The sequence below is a fragment of the Garra rufa genome, chromosome 16 (genome assembly GCF_049309525.1).
Source record: "Garra rufa chromosome 16, GarRuf1.0, whole genome shotgun sequence".
NCBI lineage: Eukaryota > Metazoa > Chordata > Actinopteri > Cypriniformes > Cyprinidae > Garra > Garra rufa.
In genome coordinates this window covers 674,593-701,894 of record NC_133376.1, presented here as the reverse complement: position 1 = coordinate 701,894, position 27,302 = coordinate 674,593, and the positions used below count along the sequence as shown (strand labels likewise).

Sequence of the window (27,302 nt, the reverse complement as noted above, 5' to 3'; positions counted from 1 at the left end):
TTAATCTAAATTAACGCGTTAAAGTCCCGGCCCTAATATATATATATATATACATACACACACACACACACACACACACACACATATATATATATATATATATATATATATATATATATACTGTATATATATATATATAGATAGATAGATAGATAGATAGATAGATAGATAGATAGATAGATAGATAGATAGATAGATAGTGTTCCTTCTTTAATTGGACATACATTCAGTTATGTCTACCAACTTGACAAATATATTGTCAATACCATTATAATTAGGTCAAAACAATTAATGGTCTACAAGTATTTAGTATTTACAGTTTTTGCATAACAGTTACTTATTATATCGGACTATATATAACTTTATGAAAATTAATTTATATGCAATGTTTTACTACAAATCAATTTATTTTCACTGTCTTTAAACTGAGATTTATCCTGTGGCTCCCTCGTGTGGATAATATTAGTATTATGGCCTTCATCTCTGAATCACATTAATATAAATGGCTAATATTTTTTTGGATGATTACAAATGTTTAATGATTACTTTACTGATAATAAAGCCTGTATTAACAATGTGATTTATTTTGTGTGCGCCCCCCTAAAATTTTTTAGCACCAGCCGCCACTGGAATCCAACCTCATCAATGAAGATGAACTAGTGCTCCACTGCAGCCACCTCTAGCTCAAGGACTCTCTGAAGCACATATGATACGTAATACAGACTTGGAGTGGTCACTGTTGTGAAGCACAATCAGAGTATGATTACTGTACAGTACTGAAATATGTATACTGTGATTTATACAGTGTTGAGAGTATGCATCAATTGTGGGATTGTATGGGACTTACTTGCACATAGTTGTATCGCAATTCTTTGACTCTTTCTGAATTGCGTCAAATGGCACCCTGTAGACCTGCTTCATCCTCAGATTATTTCAGTGCAAGAGACGGTCTAGTGTTGATAAGCTTACCCTATCAATATTTTGAAATATGTTGTTGTTTTCTATTATTTTTCTTTGTATTTGCCATAATATTATGGCGTTATTTTCTAGAACCATGTTTATGATTTCAGTATCCTGTTCAGGAGACAGAAGAAGTTCCCGACCACCTTGTGTTCTGCAATACAAATAGTATACTGTAAAATACTGTAAATAGGCCTACAAAGTAGGAATACATTTCCCAAATACTTGAAACATACTTTACAGTATTTTCACAGTCTACAGAACAGTCCACAGGCAATACTGTACTACAGTAATGTACTCATTACCAATTACCCATTACCATGTACTCTTACCAATTCTCATTTTGCAAAGTGCGGATGATGGATGCTACAGTGTACCTGCTCAAATTTGGCTGTACTCTTTGCCCAGCCTTCCTCATTGTTAGACCATGGACCACATGGTCAACCAAAGTGGCTTTGATCTCATCCGAAAAAATCTCCTCCCCGTCCTCCTCCTCTTACTCTCACTCCTCTGGCTCTGCCTGTTTCCAACGTTGGCATCCATTACTCCAAAACAGAAGAGCTCATCTGTTGCCCTTTTATAAAGCTCAGGGCCCGTATTCACAAAACATCTTAAGGCTAAAAGTAGCTCAAAACTTGCCAATGTCGGAGAAAATCTTAAAAATAATGGACGTGTCTCCTAAATTTAGGACTCATAAGTTTTTGCTCTAAGAGTGTTTTACAAAGCGTTTAGCACTAAAACTAGCTCCTAAATCTGTGCAACGTAAAGATTTATACGCGTCCGCAAGTTAGCTTGGGTTTGTGAAATCACCCATTTCGCGTGGCGGTGTGCATGGCTTCTCGAGTGAACTGTTCGAGTGTCACCTCATTTCTCACAAAATTTTTTAAAGCTGTTTTGGCTGAACAGGTACGCCTGTACAAACATCTCTATAATCCATCAATGGGTGACCAAAGAAATAGTCAGATGGCAAAAAAACCTCATCGTGACCAGTATTGGAAAGGACGAAAACTTTTGCAAAAAAGTTTGTGAAACTGTACATTTTAACACTGTTGTGCTGGTTTTACTGTTGAAGACTGCTGTAATAAAAATATTTCTCATAACTGCTTTTGTTAGTGTTTCACATGACTTATTTTCATAGGCGTAATTCACGGGAGGGATGGGTGGGACACTTTTTGCAAAGCTCGATATTGTCCCACCACTTTTTTGAACATCTCACAGCATGGACGTACCTAATGCTGATGAAAATCGGTTAAAAAACGGTTAAAAATCAAAACAAAATACACACAAATAGAGAAAACTCAAATTTGATAAGCAAATTAACAATGTTGTTAAATTGTGCTTTTTTAATCTGAGACTTTTAGCTAAAGCAAAACATTTTTTCTCCGGAAATGACCTTGAGAAACTCATCCATGCCTTTATTTTTTTCACGACTCGATTACTGTAACACTTTATACACGGGAGTTAACCAATCAGCTCTAGCACGGTTGCAGGCAGTTCAAAATGCGGCAGCTAGACTGCTGACAGGTACACACAAGTATGAGCGTATCACACCAATTTTGTTCTCTCTTAAATGGCTGCCGGTTCGTTTTTGAATAGAATACAAACTTTTAGTGTTTGTTTTTAAATCTTTAAATGGCTTAGCTCCAACATATCTTGACACCTTAGTAAAACGTCACACTTCGGCTAGATCCTTGAGATCTTCTGATCAGCAACTTTTAACAATTCCCAGATCTAGATTAAGACTTAAGGGTCTTAAACGTATCTATTAACTCAGGCTTTTAATTTCTCTGAGTGCTGAGTTTTATGTTCTTTGTGGTTTTCCTGTGTGGTGTTATGTCATTGTCTCTGTATATTTATGTAAATGTTTTCTTTTGGTTTTACTTAGTTTTTGTTCTTTTTTTTTGGTTTTATATTTTTGTTCAGCACTTTGGGCAACAATGGTTGTATGAATTTGTGCTATAGAAATAAACCAAACAAACAAACAAACAATCAAATGTCTCTCTGATATAGGATCACTGATGAACATATTTAATTTTATTAAGGGATGAGAAAAAAAGTTGTGTGATGGTGGATTAGAACCAAAATCCTCTGATTCATTTAACAAACATTCTACCACTAGACTATTGGATATTACTAATGACTGTTGCATATGTATGCATTTATTCACTGCATCATTTATCTCAAGGCTAATAACATATTATTAAAGTACATGTAAGAATAAAATTATCATGTTAAAAAGGAGTTTAATGTCAATACATTATGTACACATGATCAGAGCCTGTAACCACAAAACATGTCATCTTACCACTAAAAGTTCTCCTAAATGGCAGTAAAAGTTTTTAGCTAAGAGTTTTCTCTTAAAACCTATTCTCAAAGCTGCTGAAACAAACTTTTACTAAGGAATAGAGAGAAGTCTTAAGCTAAACGTAAGGGCGGGGTTAACCTCGTTATTATGGATGACGTTGACATGCTCATTAACTATGCACACAATGATTGGCTGATAGGGGAGGGGTCTCTGTCAGACATTTATTCATAGAAATATTGTAACGTGCACTATTATATCATATTTACATAAAGGTTTTAAATAAAAATGTTGCCATATTCAAATAAAGATTTTAAAATGCAGGCCACTAGTGTCACTAATTAAACGTGTATATTCAGCGTCATGTGCACTCCTCGTATACAGCTATGCATATAAACAGCCTTTTAATTAGCGGTAGAATAATCATAGGTGATAGTAAGGCATGTAAACGTAAAAGAAAACCAAACTGGACGCAAAAACAACTCTTACTTCTTGCCAAACTTGTTCATGAAAACAAGGATATAATCAAGGGAAAATTTGGAGTTGGGATAACCTCAAAAACTAAAAAAGAGTGTGGGAAAATGTGTGCAAATAAATGCAGCTTTCCCACTTTTGTCCAGAAGCAAAGATGACTGTGAAAAGTGCTGGTATTCTTTGCAAAGTCAGGCAAATTAAGGCTGAGATTGCAGAATTTAAGTGACAAACAACTGCTACAGCTACATTACTTTCAAGTTGCCGATAATGTTTTCATGTAACCTTGTTATGCTATTGCAGATTGAAATCCTTAGCCTCATTAAAATATTTATTGCATTCATGAGGAGCTGCCATTCGAAGATTGTTAAAACCTTGATCTGTGGCATTATTGGGTTGTTTCTATTTGTTGCAATTCTGCAACAGTCATAACACCTTCGCGATTAAGACCACACCTTCTTAAAAGCTCATTATCATCCAATGCTTCTGAAATGTTTATGTTCCAAGGCAGACAGCCGGCAACAGCCATTATAGGACAGTTTTATGACTTGATCTTAGTGACTTAGGAGTCCTCTCCACTACTCCTAACATGTCACAGATTTAGGAGCTAGTTTTAGTACTAAAACACTTTGTGAAATACTCTTTGAGCAAAAATTAGGAGTCCTAAATTCAGGATTGTTTTAAGCATTATTTTTAAGTTTTTCTCCTAAATTGCTAAGTTATGAGATAGGCTACTTTTATCCTTAAGATCTTTTAGGAACAGGGGCCCAGAATTTGGGGATGTGCGTGTGCAGGCAGCACAGGCTTGCGGTGCAGAAGAACGCGTCGAGTATAAATCAGCCTAAATCAGGCTTAAATCACAAGATCAAATCCTAACCTTCCTAGTATTGCTGTTGCTGGAGATCTGCCTTGGAACTTAAACTTTTTAGAAACACTCTGCATGTATATGCACGCATATGCCCACACAACTTTTTTTTAGTCTTGGAGGTTATCCCAGCTCCAAATTTTCATTTGATTATATCCTATGTTGGGCAAGAAGTAACAGCTGTTCTTGCGTCCAGTTTGGTTTTGTGTTACGTTTGCATATCTCGCTATCAGCCATGATTATTCTATCATGAATAGGTAAAAAGCCTTTTACGTCGGCACCGATAGCCTAGCGGTTAGTACATCAATATTTAGCATATCTCCGCTCAAAGCGCCCTGAGTTTGATTCCCGTTTCGAAATGTTTTGCTGCTCCCGCCCCCTTCTCTTCACCCAATGATTTTGTGTCAGTTCTCCACTATTCTATGTCATTAAAAGCATAAAAAGCTCTTTAAAAAAGTCTGTTTACATGCATATCAGCTAATTGTTTATTATAAGAAGCACACAGGTAAAAGGCTGTCAATCATTTGAACACTTGTTTACAGTTTTTCTCAATTGCTTAAACATATTTCTTGAAATTATGCCTCTTATTTGCGAAACTCTAAACACAAATCCACAACTCCTAACTAAATTCCCCAAACTTCCTATATTGAGGTCAAAATGAAGCTCTCCACTCAAAACAACTCAATCTTGCTAAAAAACCAAACTTTGCTCTCAGACATGACACACAAATCCTCAAAAACACACACACTACAACACAGTTTTACACACTGATGAGATAAATTCAAAACAATACTACGAAAACAGTACAAATAAAACACTTTTCACATGATGAACACAACAAATCTATGCCTTCGCAAGTGTTTTATTCCTTATTTTAATGTACTGTAGAGTACAGTACAAAACAGCAAACAACAACAAAAATAATTATTCTACCCAGCATCCTGTCTTTGGTCTGGGACAGGCCTAAGAACCACTTCAACATCACAGGCTAAATTAGCCCTGGCCAGGCCACGAGGGTAAACTCCTATTGCATACCTGATCCAATCCTGGCAACTAAAATATATGAGACTGCTTGTCTTCTTGCCTTTGACTTTCCTCTATCTCTTCCACATTGTCGTCGTCATCGTCCTCCTTCTCCTCTTCCTCTTTCACCTCCTACTCTTCCTTTTCAAAATTACACATTACTGTATGTGGGATAATGATTGAAAAAGATGGGATAGGATTCACAGTTACACTTGTACTAGTGGTCTGACAAAAAAAAAAAAAAAACATTACAATTTCATTGTGAATCAGAAAAGAAAAAGAAATATGGGCACAAAGGTGAAAATAAAAATGAGAGAGTTCACTGTCAGAATTTGTAACTCCTGTGTTGTCCTCTGTCTATATATGCTTTCCAATGGAAGGTTCATGAGATGTACCTTTGATCTATTTCAGAGAACTGCTTTATCATTAGTTGTTCTATATTATCTTCATTAGTGAAAGTCAAGATTCACTTGAATAATTCATGGCAAATTTACAAAAAGTCTAATAGAAATGTATAGAATATATGATTGACAGTTTATGACAACTAGATCAAAAATTTTGCATTTAGGTAATGACTTATACGACGAGCTAATGACTTGATGTTTTGAGGGGTAAGACTATTGCACAGAGAACTATATAATACATTTTGAGCAACATGACAATAGCAACTGATAATGTAGGAAACCGCAGAAAAATGTATATAATCAGGTATGAATGTACCAAACCAATCGCAACTTGATCAGAAAAATTAGAAGTTTTTTATGATGTGCACAAGAGACTAGATGATGTGGATGTTGAACAAGTAGTTTTGACAATTTCATTTCTGATCTGAGAAATGCACCAAAGTGACTGAGAAAAACTGTAAGCTGACTTTGGCTCTTTTATCTCCATCTAAGTTTCTGATTGGTGTGTGCTAAATTTTGACTCCTACTGTTTCCACTTGGGTAATTGTGTGCTAATTGAGCTCAAACTTCGCAGACTTGAGTGAACAATATTGAATGCTTGTGCTTTCTAAATGACCACATAATGTAAGCACTGAGAAATGTAGGGATTTGTGTGTAGAGTTTTGCAGTAACAGTTCACCAAATATAACGCATGTGTCAAAGCAGGGAATAGTGTTTATTGTTTAGGGAAATGGGTGTGCTTTTTCAAAAATGGCATTATAGTTTTGAAATTTTAGTTCAAAAGACTGGTTATAGTGTTTTAGCAATTGAGAAAAACTGTAACATCCACATCATCTAGTCTCTTATGCACATCATAAAAAGCTTCTCATTCTTCTGATCACGCTGCGATTGCTTTGGTACATTCACACAACTGATTATATACATTATATACATCCTACATTATCAGTTGCTATTGTCATGTTGCTCAAAATGTGTTATATAGTTCTCTGTGCAATAGTCTTACCCCTCAAAATGTCACGAGGTGATGAAATATTTAACTTTTTACTTTGCCAAGCGGAACTAATGTTTGCCGCGATTGCCTCCCGTCGGACCCATAACAACAGAACACCGGGCTAGTTCCGGGTTAGCGCAAAATCCCCGCGAATGGGATGATTAGCCGAAATCGTCGGCAGCTGTGGACGAGGGAGTGGAAGCCCTGTGATTGGGACATGATGCCAACAAGGGAGGATAAGAGGAGAGAGTACAGACCAAGGTGGGGGGGAAATTCCTTTTTTTCTGGGGGACTGCGGATCTTGGAGGAAGCGTGAGAGGATAAAGGGAGCAGAGGAAGTGGGGCTGGAAGACGGGTGAGAGACTGGGAGTTTGGGAGAAAAAGTACGCTGATGCAACTGGAGGGAGGAAGTCGCTGTACAGTAAGATTGTTTGTGAGAGACTGTGAGTAGACCAATTGATCTCCATCTTCTCCCTCTTGTCTATGGGACTCCCTGATGTGAATGCCAGATATTTGAATGTACTATTTGCCAGCCCCTCAAGGGGATTTCATACCTGAAGATTCACCGACGGTTTGCAGTAAATTCTTCCAGCTGTAAGTTCTCTGTCTGTCATTGCTGAAGAAGAGGACTACGTGCCTGTATATTCACCTGACTGTTTTGCAGCGACGCTCCCCAGCCGTAAGTTCTCTGTTGGACACCTGCTGACGAAGAGGATTACGTGCCTGTACGCTTACTGGACTGCTTTGCAGTAAATTCTTCCAGCTGTAAGTTCTCTGTCTGTCATTGCTGAAGAAGAGGATTACGTGCCTGTATACTCACCTGACTGTTTTGCAGTGAAGCTCGCCAGCCGTAAATTCTCTGTCTGTCATTGCTGAAGAAGAGGATTACGTGCCTGTATACTCACCTGACTGTTTTGCAGCGAAGATTCCCAGCCGTAAGTTCTCTGTCTGTCATTGCTGAAGAAGAGGATTACGTGCCTGTATACTCACCTGACTGTTTTGCAGTGAAGCTCCCCAGCCGTAAGTTCTCTGTCTGTCATTGCTGAAGAAGCGGATTACGTGCCTGTACATTCACCTGACTGTTTTGCAGCGAAGCTCCCCAGCTGTAAGTTCTCTGTCTGTCATTGCTGAAGAAGAGGACTACGTGCCTGTATATTCACCTGACTGTTTTGCAGCGAAGCTCCCCAGCTGTAAGTTCTCTGTTGGACACCTGCTGACGAAGAGGATTACGTGCCTGTACACTTACCGGACTACTTTGCAGTAAATTCCTCCAGCTGTAAGTTCCCTGTCTGTAATTGCTGAAGAAGAGGATTACGTGCCTGTATACTCACCTGACTGTTTTGCAGCGAAGCTCCCCAGCCGTAAGTTCTCTGTCTGTCATTGCTGAAGAAGAGGATTACGTGCCTGTATATTCACCTGACTGTTTTGCAGCGAAGCTCCCCAGCCGTAAGTTCTCTGTTGGACACCTGCTGACGAAGAGGATTACGTGCCTGTACACTCACCTGACTGTTTTGCAGCGAAGCTTCCCAGCCCGAAGGTCCCCAGCCGTAAGTTCTCTGTTGGTCACCTACTGACGAAGAGGATTACGTGCCTGTACGCTTACTGGATTGCTTTGCAGTAAATTCCTCCAGCTGTAAGTTCTCTGTCTGTCATTGCTGAAGAAGAGGATTACGTGCCTGTACGCTTACTGGATTGCTTTGCAGTAAATTCCTCCAGCTGTAAATTCTCTGTCTGTCATTGCTGAAGAAGAGGATTACGTGCCTGTACGCTTACTGGATTGCTTTGCAGTAAATTCCTCCAGCTGTAAGTTCTCTGTCTGTCATTGCTGAAGAAGAGGATTACGTGCCTGTATACTCACCTGACTGTTTTGCAGCGAAGCTCCCCAGCCGTAAGTTCTCTGTGGGTCATCTGCTGACGAAGAGGATTACGTGCCTGTACACTTACCTGACTACTTGCAGTAAATTCCTCTAGCCGTAAGTTCTCTGTCTGTCATTGCTGAAGAAGAGGATTACGTGCTTGTACATTCACTTGTCTGTTCTGTAGTGAAGCCCTTCAGCCGCAAGTCTCTGTCTGTCACCTGCTGGAGAAGAGGATTACGTGCCTGTACACTTGCCTGACCGCTTTGCAGCGAAGCTCTCCAGCCGTAAGTTCTCTGCTTGTTGCCTGTGGGAGAAGAGGATTACGTGCCGGTACGTTCACCTGTCCGCTCTGCAGCAAAGCTTTTCCGCCGCAAGTCTCTGTTTGTCACCCGGAGAAGAAGAGGAGTAGGTACCCGAAATACGTATTTGAACTGTCCTGCAGCAGCCCCCGTTCAGTCGTGAGCCCTCGTCCCTTCCACTGAAAGCCAGTGAAGCCACTTACCAGAGTCTTCTCTACACTGCACTAGGTGGGCCTTCGGTGGGTCCGTAGGACGGAATGACCCTGCCCAGAAGACTCACCATTTTAAATCTTCTTATCCATTTTATACTCAATAAATACTGTTTATTTGAAGCCTTATTGTCTGTTGTCCTTGCCTGACCTCTGTCCGACTCCCTAAGGGTGGTAACGGGTCTTAGGGGTGGGTGCAGCCTGATTGGCCCGCCCCAACCTGTGACAAAAACATCAAGCCATTAGCTCCTTGTATAAGTCATTACATAAATGCAAAATTTTTGATCTGTCAATTATATATTCTACACATTTCTATTAGACTTTTTGTAAATTTGCCATGAATTATTCAAGTGAATCTTAACTTTCACTAATGAAGATAATATACAGTCGTGGCCAAAAGTTTTGAGAATGACACAAAGTTTTCACAAAGTTTGATGCTAAACTGCGTTTAGATCTTTGTTTCAGTTGTTTCTGTGATGTACTGAAATATAATTACAAGCACTTGTTTCAAAGGCTTTTATCGACAATTACATGACATTTATGCAAAGAGTCAGTATTTGCGGTGTTGGCCCTTTTTCAGGACCTCTGCAATTTGACTGGGCATGCTCTCAATCAACTTCTGGGCCAAATCCTGACTGATAGCAACCCATTCTTTCATAATCACTTCTTGGAGTTTGTCAGAATTAGTGGGTTTTTGTTTGTCCACCCGCCACAAGTTCTCAATGGAATTAAGATCTGGGGAGTTTCCAGCCCATGGACCCAAAATTTCAACGTTTTGGTCCCCGAGCCACTTAGTTATCACTTTTGCCTTATGGCATGGTGCTCCATCGTGCTGGAAAATGCATTGTTCTTCACCAAACTGTTGTTGGATTGTTGGAAGAAGTTGCTGTTGGAGGGTGTTTTGGTACCATTCTTTATTCATGGCTGTGTTTTTGGGCAAAATTGTGAGTGAGCCCACTCCCTTGCATGAGAAGCAACCCCACACATGAATGGTCTCAGGATGCTTTACTGTTGGCATGGCACAGGACTGATGGTAGCGCTCACCTTTTCTTCTCCGGACAAGCCTTTTTCCAGATGCCCCAAACAATCGGACAGAGGCTTCATCAGAGAATATGACTTTGCCCCAGTCCTCAGCAGTCCATTCCCCATACTTTTTGCAGAAGATCAATCTGTCCCTGATGGTTTTTTTTTTTTTTTTTTTTTTTGGAGAGAAGTGGCTTCTTTGCTGCCCTTCTTGACACCAGGCCATCTTCCAAAAGTCTTCGCCTCACTGTGTGTTCAGATGCGCTCACACCTGCCTGCTGCCATTCCTGAGCAAGCTCTGCACTGGTGGCACTCCGATCCCGCAGCTGAATCCTCTTTAGGAGACGATCCTGGTGATTGCTGGACTCTCTTGGATGCACTGAAGCCTTCTTAACAAGAATTGAACCTCTTTCCTTGAAGTTCTTGATGATCCTATAAATTGTTGATTTAGGCACAATGATGGCTGCACGCGTTTCTTTGCAGGTCACCATGGTTAACAATGGAAGAACAATTTCAAGCATCACCCTCCTCCCCTATTTGTATTGTTTTCATAGCATTGTTTTGAATTTATCTCATCAGTGTGTAAAACTGTGTTGTGTGTCATGTCTGAGAGAAAAGTTTGGTTTTTCAGCAATATTGAGTTGTTTTGAGTGGAGAGCTTCATTTTGACCTCAGTATAGGAAGTTGGGGGAATTGAGTTAGGAATTGTGGATTTGTGTTTAGAGTTTCGCATTTCAAGAAATGTGTTTAAGCAATTGAGTAAAACTGTAACACATCTCCCCTAATTTGGTACAAAAATACTGATAAAAAGATAAATAATTCAGTAGTGACTTCTGTAATTTGTTTCCTGTGTATGAAACACCTTGTAACGGTTCCAGTTACTTTGCACTGGTCAAGCAACGAGAATTTAAAAGGGGGGAAATCATCTTCTTTGCAAAAACTGATCTTATGTGAAAGAGTTAAACTACCAAATAAATATGTCCACAAACAACATTGATGTTTCTTTCTGCATGTTTTCAATCAATATTTGTCAAACACAACTCTCCAAATACTGCAAGTCACATACAAGTATATTCAATTCCATAAATTTACTGTGTGCATGAGTACATGTGTGAGAAGAATTGATATGGCCCGCAGAGTCCAAGACAGGTTGAAATCATAAACAGTTCCTGAAGCAAAAGTAACCAGTCCTATCTGTAGATGAGCAGATGGCAAGCTGATGTCCTAAATTTGAATGTCCAGTCTGCACCAAGGACCCGCTCCAATATACGCCAAGGAATTGGCTTCAGCAGTACAATTGTCCATCAGTGGTAGTCACAGTATTTGAGTAAGAACTATACCATAAACAATCCTCTACAAGAGAAAACACAGAATAACTAATTAAACTCAATTTAAGAAAACCAAAGTAAAGGGTAACATAATCAATAACTTACGTTTGAGCAGGAAACAAAGGTTTCTCAAAGATTTGGATGTAGGCCATAAGTAACCAAAAGGCAGCTTCAAACAGAACCTAACATCAAGTAAACTAGTCAAAGTTAATCTCCAAATAAACTCAAACTAATGGATCTAATGAATAAGGCTGAAACTTACATTTAAGCAGGAAACAAAAGGTTTCTCAAACAAGAGCAGGCCAAAGGCAACATGAGGCAGCTTCAAACAGAACCTATCACTTAGTCTACTACTTCCTGTTTTATCTAGTCCAGAGTGAGCTACACCTGTCCCTCTAGTGGCAAGTATAAACACATCAAACAAAAGAGTCTGACAAAACCTGTGACAGACAGTGACTGTTACAACCTGCTACAAATATCTAGTGGTGATGTTCTTTAATTTAATAGCAAAACCTAAACAATATTACAATTACCAAAGGACCATAGTTCTTGACCTTCTCAGAAGATAACAGAAATAAAGAAAATTGCAACATTAATTAACAGTAAGGACATGTTAATAAAACAATGTAGAGATTACATCCCCCCTCCCCCCCCCCCCCCAAAAAAAAAAAAAAAAAAAAAACACAGAAAATGAGTCTGTGGACTTTCTCCATAAAGTCCAACATTTTTTGGGGTGTCCATTTCGGCACTGGTTTGATGGTTCGTGGTCATGGGTTCGTGGACCCTGCGCATCGACCCCCCAAAATTTTTGAGGGGTGCGCTGCTGGTGTCAATCTGACTGGGCCGGTCGGCGGGGCCACACGGGAATGCCTGGGGGGGGGCTGGCCCCCCAAAGTGTTGGGCCTGCGGGACCGCCCGGGCCCCTCCCCCAAGGTCCCACGAACACACTCACTGCGTTCGAAACCGCATACTTCCATACTATTTAGTAGGCAAAAAGCAGTAGGCGAGCAAAAAAGTATGTTTGAATGTTCAGTATTCATAAAAGAGTAGGCGAGAATTAGTAGGCGAGTGCACTAATTCTCGCGAGATTCGGACGAACGTATACTTAAAGTGCTTTCGAATATGCCTACTTACCTACTATATAGTAGGAAAAATGAGTACGTGAAGAAAGAAGTACGTTCGAAACCTCAGTATTCATAAAAGAGAAGGCGAGAAATCCCCGGATGTCCTACTGCTTCAGCCCAGATTCTGAAGTGTTCATCTGATGCACACTTTTCAATCCCAGGAGGCCACAGGAGGCCAAAACGTGATTGGGAACCACAACAAGAGTGTTTACAAATGTGAGTATTACAAACCAAAACACGGTTCCCTGTCTTAAAATCGTATTTGTTGAGCTACTGTATCGTAAACTGCTGATTTGCATAAGGTGTCAAGACGTGTAACGTTAAAGTATATTTGTGATTTCGCTGTAAAACACGTTTTATTACATATAGCGACCATGGACATCTTAAAGATGATTACTAAATGTTTAACAACTGACAGGAACATGTTCTAAGAGAATTAAATGAGCACATAACAACACCAAACAGACATCTAAACGAGTGATGGACGTTATGTGAGTTGTTATGTAGAATTCTCTGTTGTCAACACTGCTTTAGATTAATGTAATGTAAATAAACACATGTACATATAGTAACTAGACATTAGTTATCTATTTCATTGGTCTAATAGTACTGTTGATAAATTCAGGAGAATTTGTATTGGATAAAAAGCCAATTAACACAACAGCTACCTCATAAATGTAGTATTGAGCACATGAATCAGAGGGAACTGAATCTTGTGTGGATGTTACAGGGACAGATGAGACAAGTATGCTTGTCTGGTGAAGAGTGATTGATGAAGCAGTGCTGCCATCAAAGGCTTTGAGTGAGTACACTGCAGACATCTATTTAAACCTTAAGTTGCAGTTTATTAATAAAAAATAATAATAAAAATAAATAAAAAACTTTAAGCACTTTTCTGATTCTAGATTTCTGTGCTTTTGTTGCAGATATTTTGCAGTGGAGCAGGACCTGAAAGGAAAGGTGACAGCAGCATTTGTGGGGAAAAAAGTAAAATCTGAAACTTAATATAAAGTTAAGTAATTTTGTTACTTCTAATACAGAGATCTAATGAAATTGTGCTGTTAAAATGACAACTTTTGTATTGTATTTGTGCATCTTTGTATGATCTGAAATGTCTGCAGACTGGTGTGTGCAGTGAGAAAAGAGAAATCCACAGCAGCATCCTGGAAATGGTCTAGTGCGATGGATGTGTCAGGGGTGTGTGCAAGACGAGACGAGACGAAAGTCAAAGTAGACAGTTTCTTTAATATAATACTCCAAATGGAACAGGGCAGGAACAGGCAGGAACACAGAAGGCTTTCTTACAAAAACACGTAACGTTAAGGACCGACAAAACACTGAACTCAAAGACAGACTTATAAAGGGAACTGATAATTACAGACAGGTGACGGGGATCGGGACAAACGAGGGCTAAACCAAATCACACAGATCTACAGGGGGAGACAATGGGAGAAACCAAAGACATGAACTGACTGAACTGTGACAGGATGAGACCCTCCATCACTCCACCTGCCCTTTGTCTCATCTGGACCAGATGTTGCTGTGGCCTCTTTATCCTCAGAGACCAAAGAGCCAGCGAGAGCATCTAGAGAAAGACTAAAATACCAATATGTCTGAATAAAGCTTTGTTCCATGTGTCTTTATTTATGTTCATGGTTACTTTAATTTGTTTATTTTACTCATTTATCCATGTTGTTGTCTGTAAATAAAATATAAGTTTCATTAACATATGCATTAATTAATTACTTGATTGTAAAAAAACATGCTTGTTTTACTAAAAATATAACTAATTATAGGTCAGCATGTACCATTATTATTGATCAGTGCATTCTGAAGTAATCTTAATTTCTAAGTAGTAATACTTAAATTTTTTTGAGTGTAAAATCAACTGTCTTCTCCAAACACAAGATCTTTGAGCAGCTGATCCACGTCTCCTTTGTGCAGATATTGCAAACACGGAGGAAGATGTACTAGGTAGGGTCGTTGTGTTACTGATGCTATGAGGTGTTTGAGCACCTGTTGTGCTTATTTTCTTTTTATTATTATTACTACATAACATATTATTACAAGCTCAGGGAAAGGTGGTATTTATCTTTAACAATGAACAATCATAATGAGAAAAACTGAAAACATAACTATTAGGCTTGCTTATATCATAGTATGCGATTATATGCAGGGAAATATGATTAAATATCTCTGAATAATCAAAATATTCACATCATAGTTTATCAAAAATTGGATTTGTTGTTTTTGTTATTGATAAGCCTCACGGATGAAAAGAGAAATTCAACAAGAATTTAAGCTATAGTTTTGCGTGTGGATAAACAATTTTGAACATAAAACAAAAGTAATTAACTTTAAGAATTAAAAAATACAAAAACCTAAATGAACCCAAAACGTATCCGTTATACTACAATCACAATAAAAGAACAGCTGTTTCTTCAACATGACCACAAAATGAACAAATTTCATCAATATCAAAATATTTATAGAAAGATTAATTAAACCTGTCGCTATATGTTAAGTTGTTGCGCTTGTTATAACGTCGTTGGTCACATGATAACGTCAACATGGCGGAAGACGTGCAGATCACATCCGTACTCAACGAGATTTGGCTGTAGAGTACGTACTCTTTTAGCGCTCGTTAAGTAAGTACATATTGAAAATAAGTACCTACTCATTGAGTATGCGGTTTCGAACGCACCCACTATTTGTCCATTTGGCCATTGTAGTCACGGAATTAATCCTTGACCCTTGCGGACATATACCCCGACCCGTCCCACGAACCCACTATTTGTCCATTTGGCCATTGTTGTCATGGAACGGCCACGGGACCCTCCTCACTACCGCATACACACTTCATTTCATGTTTCACTCCTCAAACCTGCCACTACTACTCCTCTTCCTCCATCCACAGAATCTGACGTTACCGAGGTGCCTCCTCCTCCTGAAGTCCTGGAGGACCCATCAGTCTACCAGGTCCAGGAGATCTTGGACTCCCGATGGCGAGGGGGCCAGCTTGAGTACCTGGTGGACTGGGAGGGTTATGGCCCAGAGGAACGTTCCTGGGTCTCCCGCAATGATATCCTTGATCCATCCCTTCTGTCTGACTTCCATCAACAACACCCTGACAAGCCTGCACCCCGACCAAGAGGCCGCCCTCGCAGCCGCATCCGGGCATCGGGAGCTGCCCGTGGAGGAGTGAATGAATGTGACGGCCCGGATGGATTCCTGACAGTACCCCCTACTGTCAGGAATCCATCCGGGCCGTCAGATTCATTCACTGCACCTGCACGGCTGCAATCACCAGAATTCTAATCACCTTCACCAGCCGCTCATCACCCCGCTCACGCTACATAAGCCTGGGACATTCAACCATTCACTGTCTGATCTACTTGTTAGAACCCGGACTCTTTCCTCTCCCAGCTCTGAATGCCTTACCAGTCGTTGTATCCTGTTTGTCTGTTTACCAGTCTGCCTGTTATCCTGCCTGTGATCTTGTCCTTTAGTAGCTGAACCGTGTTTGCAACCATCGCATTCATCTTGTTTCAGTTACCACCCGAAGTTAAGTTCTGTTTGTGTGGTTGTCTTCTGTTACATTGGTATTGTTTATCTTCCTGTTCTGAACAACCTAATTTATTCTGTTTGCTTAAGTTATCATTAAAACCCGTTCTTTCTGTTAATCCGCCTTTGTCTTCCCTCTGATCTGTTACAATAATACTGTAGAATGTGCATAAAAATGTCCACGGGAGCAGTATGAAGGGCCCACTGAATAAATTTGAAATGGACATTTTGTTATGTAAATAAACATCCCAATATTGTTGATAAAAACACCTCTGCTGTACTCAGCACACTCATTGGAATCTGTTTATATGAGTTTTATGTCATAATACTGTAAAATTTGCATACAAATGAACAACATTGGGGATTTCACGTTGAATTTTCGAGTATTTCACTACATATGGTGCATGTCCACCCACAACTTATTTGACGGGGCTGAATAAATTGGGAATGGACATTTCGTCATGTAAATAAACATCCCAATATTGTTGTTAAAAACACCTCTATTGTACTTAGCACACTCATTGGAATCCATTTATGTGAGTTTTATGTCATAATACTGTAGAATTTGCATACAAATGAACAACATTGGGGATTTTACATTGAGTTTTCGAGTATTTCACCACATATGGTGCAAGTCCACCCACAACTTATTTGACGGGGCTGAATAAATTGGAAATTGACATTTCGTCATGTAAATATCCCAATATTGTTGTTAAAAACACCTCTACTGTACTTAGCACACTCATTGGAATCCATTTATGTGAGTTTTATGTCATAATACTGTAGAATTTGCATAAAAATGAATGTCCACGGGAGCAGTATGAAGGGCCCGCTGAATAAATTGGAAATGGATGTTTCTTTATTTGAAAAGTTCCAAAATTAGACTGGCCATAACTCCTCAAACTTAGGTCAAAGTTGGACCTCCAGTAAGCCTACATAACGCCACCTGTCCCGAGTCGATAGGCCCCCGGGGGCAGAGATATGGCCCCCAATAATTCAGGTGGTCAAACGGAAGGACTAGTCCCAGAGACTTGAAACTCGGCTTGTTAGTAGTCCTCGTCAGTCTGTGTCCGACGCCACCTTTCCCGAATCAATAGGCCCCCGGGAGCCAGAGATACGGTTCCCCAAATGCAAAAAGTCCCAAAATATGACCGGCTGTAACTCATCCAAAACATGGGCAAACTCCACCAAACTTGGGGTAACATTAGAACATGGGCACCTCTTTCTGATGTCACCTGCCCCATGTCCCTACACCTCTGGGGGCCGGAGATACGGATATTTTGTCATGTAAATAAACATCCCAATATTGTTGATAAAAACACATGTACTGTACTCCCCACACTCAGTGGAAGCCAATTATGTCAGTTTCATCACATAATACTGTAGAATTTGCATAAAAATGAATGTCCACAGGAGCATTATGAAGGGCCCGCTGAATAAATTGGAAATGGACGTTTCTTTATTAGAAAAGTCCCAAAATTAGACCGGCCATAACTCCTCGAAAACGAAGGCAAATTTCACCAAACTTGGGTCAAAGTTGGACCTCCAATAGGCCTACAGAACGCCACCTGTCACGAGTCGATAGGACCCCGGGGGGCCAGAGATATGGCCCCCCATGGTTCAAGGGTCAAACGGAAGGACGAGTCCTAGAGACTTGAAACTCGGCTCATTGGTAGTCCTCGTCAGGCCGTGTCCGACGCTGCCTTTCCCGAATCGATAGGTCCCCGGGGGCCAGAGATGCAGTTCCCCAAATGCAAAAAGTCCCAAAATAGGACTGGCTGTAACTGACCCAAAACGTTGGCAAACTCCACCAAACTCGGGGTAACATTAGAACATGGGCACCTCTTTCTGCATTTTATGTCCACCCTCAACTTATTTGATGGGCCCTTCATACTGCTCCCGTGGATACTTCAATAAAGTGTATTTTTTTAATAAGTATGTGCAATATTTTTGATGAAAACACCTCTGCTGTACTCAGCACACTCAGTGGAAGCCAATTCTGTCAGTTTCATGTAACCCAGGTTACCAGTAGTGTTAAAAGATGATCAAATAAATAAATATGAAGTATGTTATTTATTTATTTTTTAAATACGTATTTTATATGTTTTCATGGTCATTTATAACAGCCAATTCAAATATTTAATATTTGGGGAAAATTGACCAATGAGGATTTAGGACGTTGCATGTGCATATTTTTTTTTCCTTTCTGTAGTTTCCGGATCTAGAACGAGGTTGGGTTTCACGGAGCTGAAGAGAGCATACGCGATATAGGTCTCTTCGGAGATATTTGAGAATTCTAATTCTAATTATTCTAATTATGCTCAGAAGATCAAGTCAAGATGGCGCTGAGATGTTTGGCTGGCCATCTGTCACTCTACTCTGCCTTTGTTTTATATTTATTATTATTTTACCTGTGTTGCCAAGGCGTACTATCTTTTTTCACCTATGATCGACAAACTTTGCTTGAGATTGGAGGCTTCTGCAATCAGATTAAAACTGACCTGCTGAAAAGCTCACCTCCATCTCCATGCCTCGAGGAAATTCCGGCCTTCCTGAGGCGTCCTCCTCTCTATCATGCCTGCAAGAGACGGCGCAGAAGACGTGGTAAACGCGGAGGTGTCCGGGTAAGGTTCGAGGCTACTCTGAGGACTGTTCGTGTGCTTGGTTGCTGGACCGATCTGTATCTGTTGGGTGATGCTGTTCTGCGCTCGAGGGTGTTCAGGGACCGATGGATCCGGCCGGTGTTCCCTGACGCTGGCAGCTTAGGCGGTGTCTGCCGCTCGGTGGACCCTGATCGGCTGGTGCTCCCCCCTGCCAGCTGGCGTGTACCGACTAGGAGAAGTGGTGTGGATTGTCGGAACCTCCGCTCCCTGAAGCGTGTCCTGTCCGCATCTGACACTCTTACTTTAAATCTGGCTATGCTGAATGTGAGATCTGTCACAAATAAAACGTTTTTACTGAACGATCTCTTTACCGCACGCAATTTGGATTTTATGTTTCTGACGGAAACCTGGCTCCGTGAAGGTGATCTTGCTCCTTTATCGGAGCTTCTTCCCCCTGGATGCAATTACTTCAACTACCCTCGTATTACCGGTAAAGGTGGAGGACTGACATACATTTTTAAATCCACTTTTTGCTTTCAACAATCTTCAACTGCAGGCTACACCAGCTTTGAGCTGCAACTCTTTGAGGTAAAGCTTTCTAAGATCTTTCTCTGTGTGGTGGTCTATATCGGCCACCAAAATTCAACAAAGACTTTGTTCGGGACTTTGCAGACTTTGTGTCGGATGTCACTCTTAAATATGACCACTTTTTGATTGTTGGCGATTTTAATATATGTGTGTGTTGTGAGAACAGACCTCTGGTCAAAGACTTCCTGAATGTAATTGACTCTTTTAACCTTATGCAGTCTGTTCGGGAGCCCACGCATGAAAAGGGTCATATTTTGGATCTTGTGTTGTCATATGGGCTGGACATACAGATAACTGAGATCGGCCACACACTTTTATCCGACCATCTACCTGTTCTATTTTCCCTCTCCATGCCTGCTCCCTCTCTAAGCGCAGCTCCTGTGCGCCGTCTCCATGTTATTAATTCTGCAAGTCCACAGTTGTTTTGTGCTACTTTTAAAGACTCTTTTTTATACTCTCTGGATGATCTTAGTGACTGCAGTGTGGATGAATGCATAGCAATGTTTGATTCTCTCTGTACTAAGATTTTAGATTCGATTGCACCTATGACTTTAAAGCGCATAAAGCCACAGAAGGAGCCCTGGCTGAATGAGTCCACTCATGCGCTCAGGCGCACATGCAGACAGGCGGAGAGAAAATGGAAAAAGGACAATCTTCAAATTTCTAGGGAACTCCTTCAGGACAGTCTTATTAATTATCAGCAGGCTGTAAAAACTGCAAAAACTGAATATTTCTCCTCACTTGTGTCAAAAAACGCTCACAAGTCTCAGGTTCTTTTTAATGTATTTGATTCACTGGTGAACCCTGGTGATGCTGTTTGTATGGAACCTTCTTTTAGCTTGTGTGAGGCTTTTCTGCAGTTTTTTACAGACAAGATTTCTGCTATTAGAATCCCACTCTCTCTGTCTGCTCAGGACCCCTCAGCTCTTCTAGCAAGCACAGCTGTCTTAGACAGCTTTGAACCTGTCTGTCTCTCTGAACTGAATGAGATAGTTGCACATTTACGCCCTGCGAACTGCCAAACAGATAGCATTCCATCGTGTCTGTTTAAGAAGGTCTTCTGTTCAGTGGAGTCTTTTATTTTGAAATTTATTAATTTGTGTCTTAGTTCTGGCTGCATCCCATCCTCCTTCAAACATGCCATAGTACAGCCTCTTTTAAAGAAGAAGAACTTAGACCCTCTGGTTTTGTCTAATATTAGACCCATTTCCAAGCTCCCTTTTATTTCCAAGGTTTTAGAAAGAGCTGCTTTAATTCAGGTCCAAGAATTTTTAAAAACAGCTGATGTTTGTGAACAGTTTCAGTCTGGTTTTAGGCCTCGATTTTAGTTTTTAATGATATGAAGTTTTTAATGATCTGTTCTTAAATCTTGATACTGGCAACTATGCCATTCTAATTCTGCTTGATTTGACTGCAGCTTTCGACACAGTCGATCATAAAATTCTTCTGTGGCGCTTAGAGCACTGTGTTGGCTTAAAAGGCACTGTCTTAAGGTGGTTCGAGTCGTATCTATCAGACAGATCATTTTCTGGACAAATGGGGCAGTTTTCCTCTTCAATGGCCCCTCTGACCTGCGGGGTCCCGCAGGGGTCAGTTCTGGGTCCACTCCTATTCTCCCTGTATATGCTCCCTTTGGGATCCATATTGAGGAAGCATGGCATCTCCTTCCACTGCTTCGCTGATGATGTACAGGTGTATCTACCGCTAAAGGTTCCAGCCAAAGAATCTTTGCAGGCCGTGATAAACTGCGATATTAAGACATGGATGGACCTAAACTTTTTAAAACTTAATGAGAATAAAACGGAGGTTGTCCTGTTTGGTCGCCCAGATTTGGTTCAGGTTCTTACCAGCTCCCTTGGCCAACTAGCACTTCACTTAAGATCCCATGCCAGGAATCTTGGAGTGATTGTTGACAGTACTTTTAAACTGGATAAGCAGGTCAGTGCTGTGGTTAAGTCTAGCTTTTTTCAGCTTAGACTGATAGCTAAAGTCAAACCGTATCTGAGACAGGCTGACCTAGAAAAAGTTATTCATGTTTTTATTACCTCTCGCCTGGACTACTGCAACTCCTTGTATACAGGCATTGGGCAGTCCGAGCTCCATCGTCTGCAGCTTGTACAGAATGCAGCAGCTCGTCTTTTAAGTGGCAGGAAGAAGCGGGAGCACATTACTCCAGTGCTCTCATCGCTTCACTGGCTTCCAGTAAAGTACCGGATTGATTTTAAGGTTATTTTGTTTGTTTTTAAATGTCTCAATGGGCTAGCCCCAGAGTATCTTACAGACCTTGTTAGGTTGCATAGGCCCTCCAGAGACCTCCGTTCAGCCAGTCTGATGGTCCTGGAGGTACCTAGATCGAAACTGAGATCCAGAGGTGACCGAGCCTTCTTAGTGGCAGCTCCCACTCTATGGAACTCACTGCCCGTAGCTGTGCGGACTGCAAATAGCCTGTCCACTTTTAAGTCATTGCTGAAAACTCACTTGTTTGAAGTAGCTTTTGGCACAGAGGAGCCGCCTTGATGAATGTGTTCTATTCTATGTGTACTTTTATTTTTAGCATTTTGTTATTTTATTGTTCTTATTGTATCAGTGTGTGACGAATATTTTTGTGTATTTTATTGTGAAGCACTTTGGTAGGCCCTGGCCTTGGAATTGTGCTATATAAATAAATGTGACATTGACATTGACATTGACATTGATAATAAGGCCTCGTTAACACAAAGCACGTTAACAAAGGGTATTTCGCAAAAGAAAAAAGAGGCATATAAACTTATTTAATTTCTACGAGACGGATAAGCCAAAGATCAAGTTGAAATGGAGATTTTCAGACTAAAAGGGGATAAAATTGTACAAGTTCATCTGGTCTTGGTCAGGTTTTTATTGTTCTCCTTTTCTTCTTTTTCATGATTCAATATCATTGCTGTCCAATCGAGTGCATGCTGTGAACTGCTGAATCAAAGCTGCATTGAGACCGATGCTTATTGGACTGGAGTTCCTGAATCTCTGGATTTCATACTAACTCCCATGTTCGTGGAGGGAGTTGGGACTGGCGAGCCACACGGACCTAATAGAGAGTCAGGATTTCGTGAAACTGACACTTTGTTGCCAATTTGGGCAGTAGGAAATTGAACTTACATTGCATACACTCCGTTCATTTTTTTTTTGTTTTTTGTTTTTTGGAAGGATTCGATTACGGAGGAGAGACTGAGTAACGAACAATTTAAATCACTGCTCAGTGATTTCAGCTATATTCACACAGCTGTGAATATGATTTGAGAGACTGAATTATTCATTTTGAATTAGCTCATTTTGGAAACTGAAGTTTAAAGTTTGTGAAAGAATTCATATGTGAATTTATTTGGGTTCATTTTTTTTTTTTTTCTGATTGTTCAGTGACCAAATGTATTTTTTCTTCTTTATTTTGTATTGCACATTTAAGACAAGATAGAGACATTTATTCAAAATTGAAGTAGCAAATAAGGGATTTAAACTTCAAATTGATTTATTTAAAGCAACACTTCCTTGAATTGAAATTTCACAAAAGGTGAAGTCAAAGTATTACAGTTTTACAAAAAACTGAGAGAAATAGTCTAGAAGGGAACATTATTAACAGTTAATTCAGTTAATTTACATAAAATTTTTACATAAAAAGGGTGATTATACCTTGGAGTCCCTTGAGCACAGTGAATCTTGAAACCTGTAAGGAAAAGGGAAAACTTGTTAAAAATACAAGAACAAATCAGCTTGTGTCAGTATTTTGTCCTGTCCTGTTCTGTTTTCCTAGTGTTTTTCCCCCTATGTTTCCTTATGATAATGGTTTAGTCCTGTGTTCCCCCATTTTGGTTTTGTATTAGTTGGTTCTGTCTTGCCCATATTTGTATTTCCCCCTCGTCATCTCGTTATCTTGTTTGTTACCACGCCCCCATTTCTGTGTATTTAAGTCTGTGTTTGCTCACTCCCTTTTGTCCGTTGCCAAGTCAGAGTCTCCGCTGGTTCTGCCCAGCCTCCCTGATAGAGATGCGCGGATGGGCTCAATCGTCACCCGAATCCGCAGCTTCAAATAAATTATCCGCCCGCCACCCACCCGCACCTATATTTTTCTCTGATTTAGATAACCGCACCCGACCCGCAGCCGATCGTCATATTACACTTATTGTAATTCTTAGTTTTGCATGATGATATGATAAAATGATGGTTCATGTTAACAGCAGATTGATTCAGCTGATCTGCAAATCGCTGCACACTTATACGTTTATCACTCATGATTTTAAGCCAAATCCATGCAGAAAAGAATAACATTAACTGACATCTGGATGCGACTCTCCGCGATCTCTGACGAAATCGGTCGGGTTTTCTCTCTATTAGAGCCGCTCTGAACTTAGTATTTGAACGCATGCTTGGACTGAAGTTTACAGGGGTTCACCAGTTTAAGAAAGGTCTGAGCGTAAAAATCTGCTTCTTTTCATTTTTAAGGTATTGTTTTCATTATAATCTACTGATTCAAATAAGTAATCAATAATAATTATAGCCTACCACTGCGCGCCTAGCCTGACATGCTTTCGCGTAAGAATGAACAGGCAGCATGGACGCATCAGGCAAAATCGTCAAATATATTTCAAAAGAAGCCGGCGCCACGGTCCTGACCACATCACTGTCTTTACTGGGTGTTTTTAGGGAATATTTCAATTTATTAACATGCGACTGAATTAGCTATTCATGTGTTGGACTGTCATGATTTTGGCTAATGCAGGACACTTCTGAATGATGCGCATCAGAGACGTGGGTAAACGCAAAGCGACCAATGCACTACACCGCTGCATTACCGTGCTCAATAGCATTAGCACAGGCATAACTCCCTTCAAACTTTATATGGAATGTCAACGTTTCTGTCACCAAAAACTTAGAACAGGCAAACACACACACACGCACACAAATGAAATCGTCTCTGCCTGATGAAAAACATATTTAAAACACGTTCAAGTTTTAGAAAATGTAGTTAATATTTGCATTATTATTGATTTATCTCATCCACCCGCGACCCACCCGCAAATAATCAGAATGCATTTTTTTATTACCCGACCCACCCGACCCGCGGATTATCCGCAGCGCCCGCGGATATAACCGCCATCCGCGCATCACTACTCCCTGAGTCTCCGCTGGTTCTGCCCAGCCTCCCTGAGTCTCCGCTGATTCCGCCCAGCCTCCCTGAGTCTCCGCTGGTTCCGCCCAGCCTCCCTGAGTCTCCGCTGGTTCCGCCCAGCCTCCCTGAGTCTCCGCTGGTTCCGCCCAGCCTCCCTGAGTCTCCGCTGGTTCCGCCCAGCCTTCCAGTGACCGCGCCGCCAGAGCGCTCGCCCAGAGCCTGCTCTCCCTAAGTCTCCGCTGGAGACGCCCAGCCCTCCAGAGTCTCCGCTGGGGTCGCCCAGCCCTCCAGAGCCCGCTCGCCCCAAGCGCCGTCCAGAGCCTGCTCCTCTAGTGCGCCGTCCAGAGCATGCTCCTCAAGAGTGCCATCCAGAGCCGATGCCTCCAGCGCGCCCTCCAGAGCCGGAGCTCTCTCCTGCACGCCCTCCAGAGCCGGAGTCGCTCCAGTGCCCCCTCCAGAGCCGGCGCTTTCTCCAGCACGCCCTTCCGTGCTCTCCTGGGTGGACTATGCCTTAGGTTCCCCCAACAAAATTTTGGGGCTACTCCCCTGATCGGCCATGGCCACCTGGACTGTTTACTCGGCCATGGCCACCTGGACTGTTTACTCGGCCATGGCTTCCTGAGCCCCCAGACCCGCCATGGCCTCTTGGACTGTCTGCCCTGGAGACCGCCCCTGTATCCTGTGTTCCCTGTATCCCTGTCTAGCGGTCTCCAGGGCGCCCACCCTCCCTCCCCTACGGATGTTAGACGGCGCGAGACGTGCCTTTTTTTTGGAGGGGGGATGTAATGTCAGTATTTTGTCCTTCTGTTTTCCTAGTGTTTTCCCCCTATGTTTCCTTATGATAATGGTTTAGTCCTGTGTTCCCCCCTTTTGGTTTTTTATTAGTTGGTTCTGTCTTGCCCATATTTGTATTTCCCCCTCGTCATCTCGTTATCTTGTTTGTTACCACGCCCCCGTTTCTGTGTATTTAAGTCTGTGTTTGCTCACTCCCTTTTGTCCGTCGATGTATTGTTACTTTTGTTTGTTCAGCTCCATGTTTACGTTTGTTTAATTAATATATATCAGTATTTTATTTACTCCGGTCTCCTTCAACTCCATCTCCACTCCTCATCCTGCTAATCGTGACAGCTTGGTGTTTAAGCAAATTTTCATTTCTTTTCATTTTTTTTATTTTGGTTGAAAAGTTACATATTGGACATTTTATTTAAAATTTTCTGTCATGCACTAATCGAAATCTAATATTTTGATTGAAAACAATACATTGAGTTAAACTTTACACATTGCTTGAGTGGTTTATTATTGTTGTGACATCCTTATTCGCTGTAGACGAATTTATTCTTCTGATTTGACTGGTCCATACTTGGACACTTCTTTTGTCAAGGAGTGAGTGTTACATTCATCTCATAGTACTGTAGAATTTGAATAAAAATGAATGTCCACAGGAGCAGTATAAAGGGCCCGCTGAATAAATTGGAAATGGACATTTTGTCATGTAAATAAACATCCCAATATTGTTGATAAAAACACCTCTACTGTACTCAGCACACTCATTGGAATTCATTTATGTGAGTTTTATGTTATAATACTGTAGAATTTGCATAAAAATGAATGTCCACAGGAGCATTACGAAGGGCCCACTGAATAAATTGGAAATGGACGTTTCTTTATTTGAAAAGTCCCAAAATTAGACCGGCCATAACTCCTCGAAAACGAAGGCAAACTTGACCAAACTTGGGTCAAGGCCTACAGAACACCACCTGTCCCAAGTCGATAGGCCCCCGGGGGGCTGAGATATGGCCCCCTATAATTCAGGTGGTCAAATGGAAGGACTAGTCCCAGAGACTTGAAACTCGGCTCGTTAGTAGTCCTCGTCAGGCCCTGTCCCTCGTCAGGCCCTTTCCCGAAATCGATAGGCCCCCGGGGGCCGGTGATACGGTTCCCCAAATGCAAAAAGTCCCAAAATATGACCAGCTGTAACGCCGGTTTCACACTGCACGCGTAAGCAGGACGTAAGCAGCGCATATTTTTTTCGGCGCGCATGTTAACAGATTATATCATTCACACCGCACGCAGGAATGGCGTGGCAGCGCGTAGCAGGAGCGGAGCAGAAGCGTCAGTGCCGCGATCGTTTTGGCACCGATTCTATTTTTGCTTTGCCGCTTACGCTGGATTAAAGCCACAGTGCATCGTTCTTGATCAAAACTGACTTGATTAACATGAAAAGTAACAATTTCACCATAAAATCATGCATCACATGCATCACAATCACGGTTTAAAAGGCTCACCAGCAAAAATAATGTATTTTTTTGTAAATAATGTCTAAATTAGCCTACTTGTTTAAAACAATCACGTTAGCAAAGTTTGTACTATTTTCTGCTTGTTTTGATAAATACAAGAATAAATAAATATATTTATTACATGTTTTTAAATATAATGGTTTCATTATAAACGTGGTGATTATCTCAAAGTTGGACAACCACCATAAAAAATATGATATATACCATATGAATCTAACCATGTCATGTCAACAAATGTAAAAATCCATCATCTAT

General features: G+C 40.9%; 1 pseudogene; it reads left to right on the top strand.

Annotated features, from left to right (window-relative positions):
- The first annotated feature begins 18,761 nt into the window (after positions 1-18,761).
- Positions 18,762-22,130, top strand: LOC141288985 (uncharacterized; annotated as a pseudogene).
- The last annotated feature ends 5,172 nt before the right edge of the window (positions 22,131-27,302 follow it).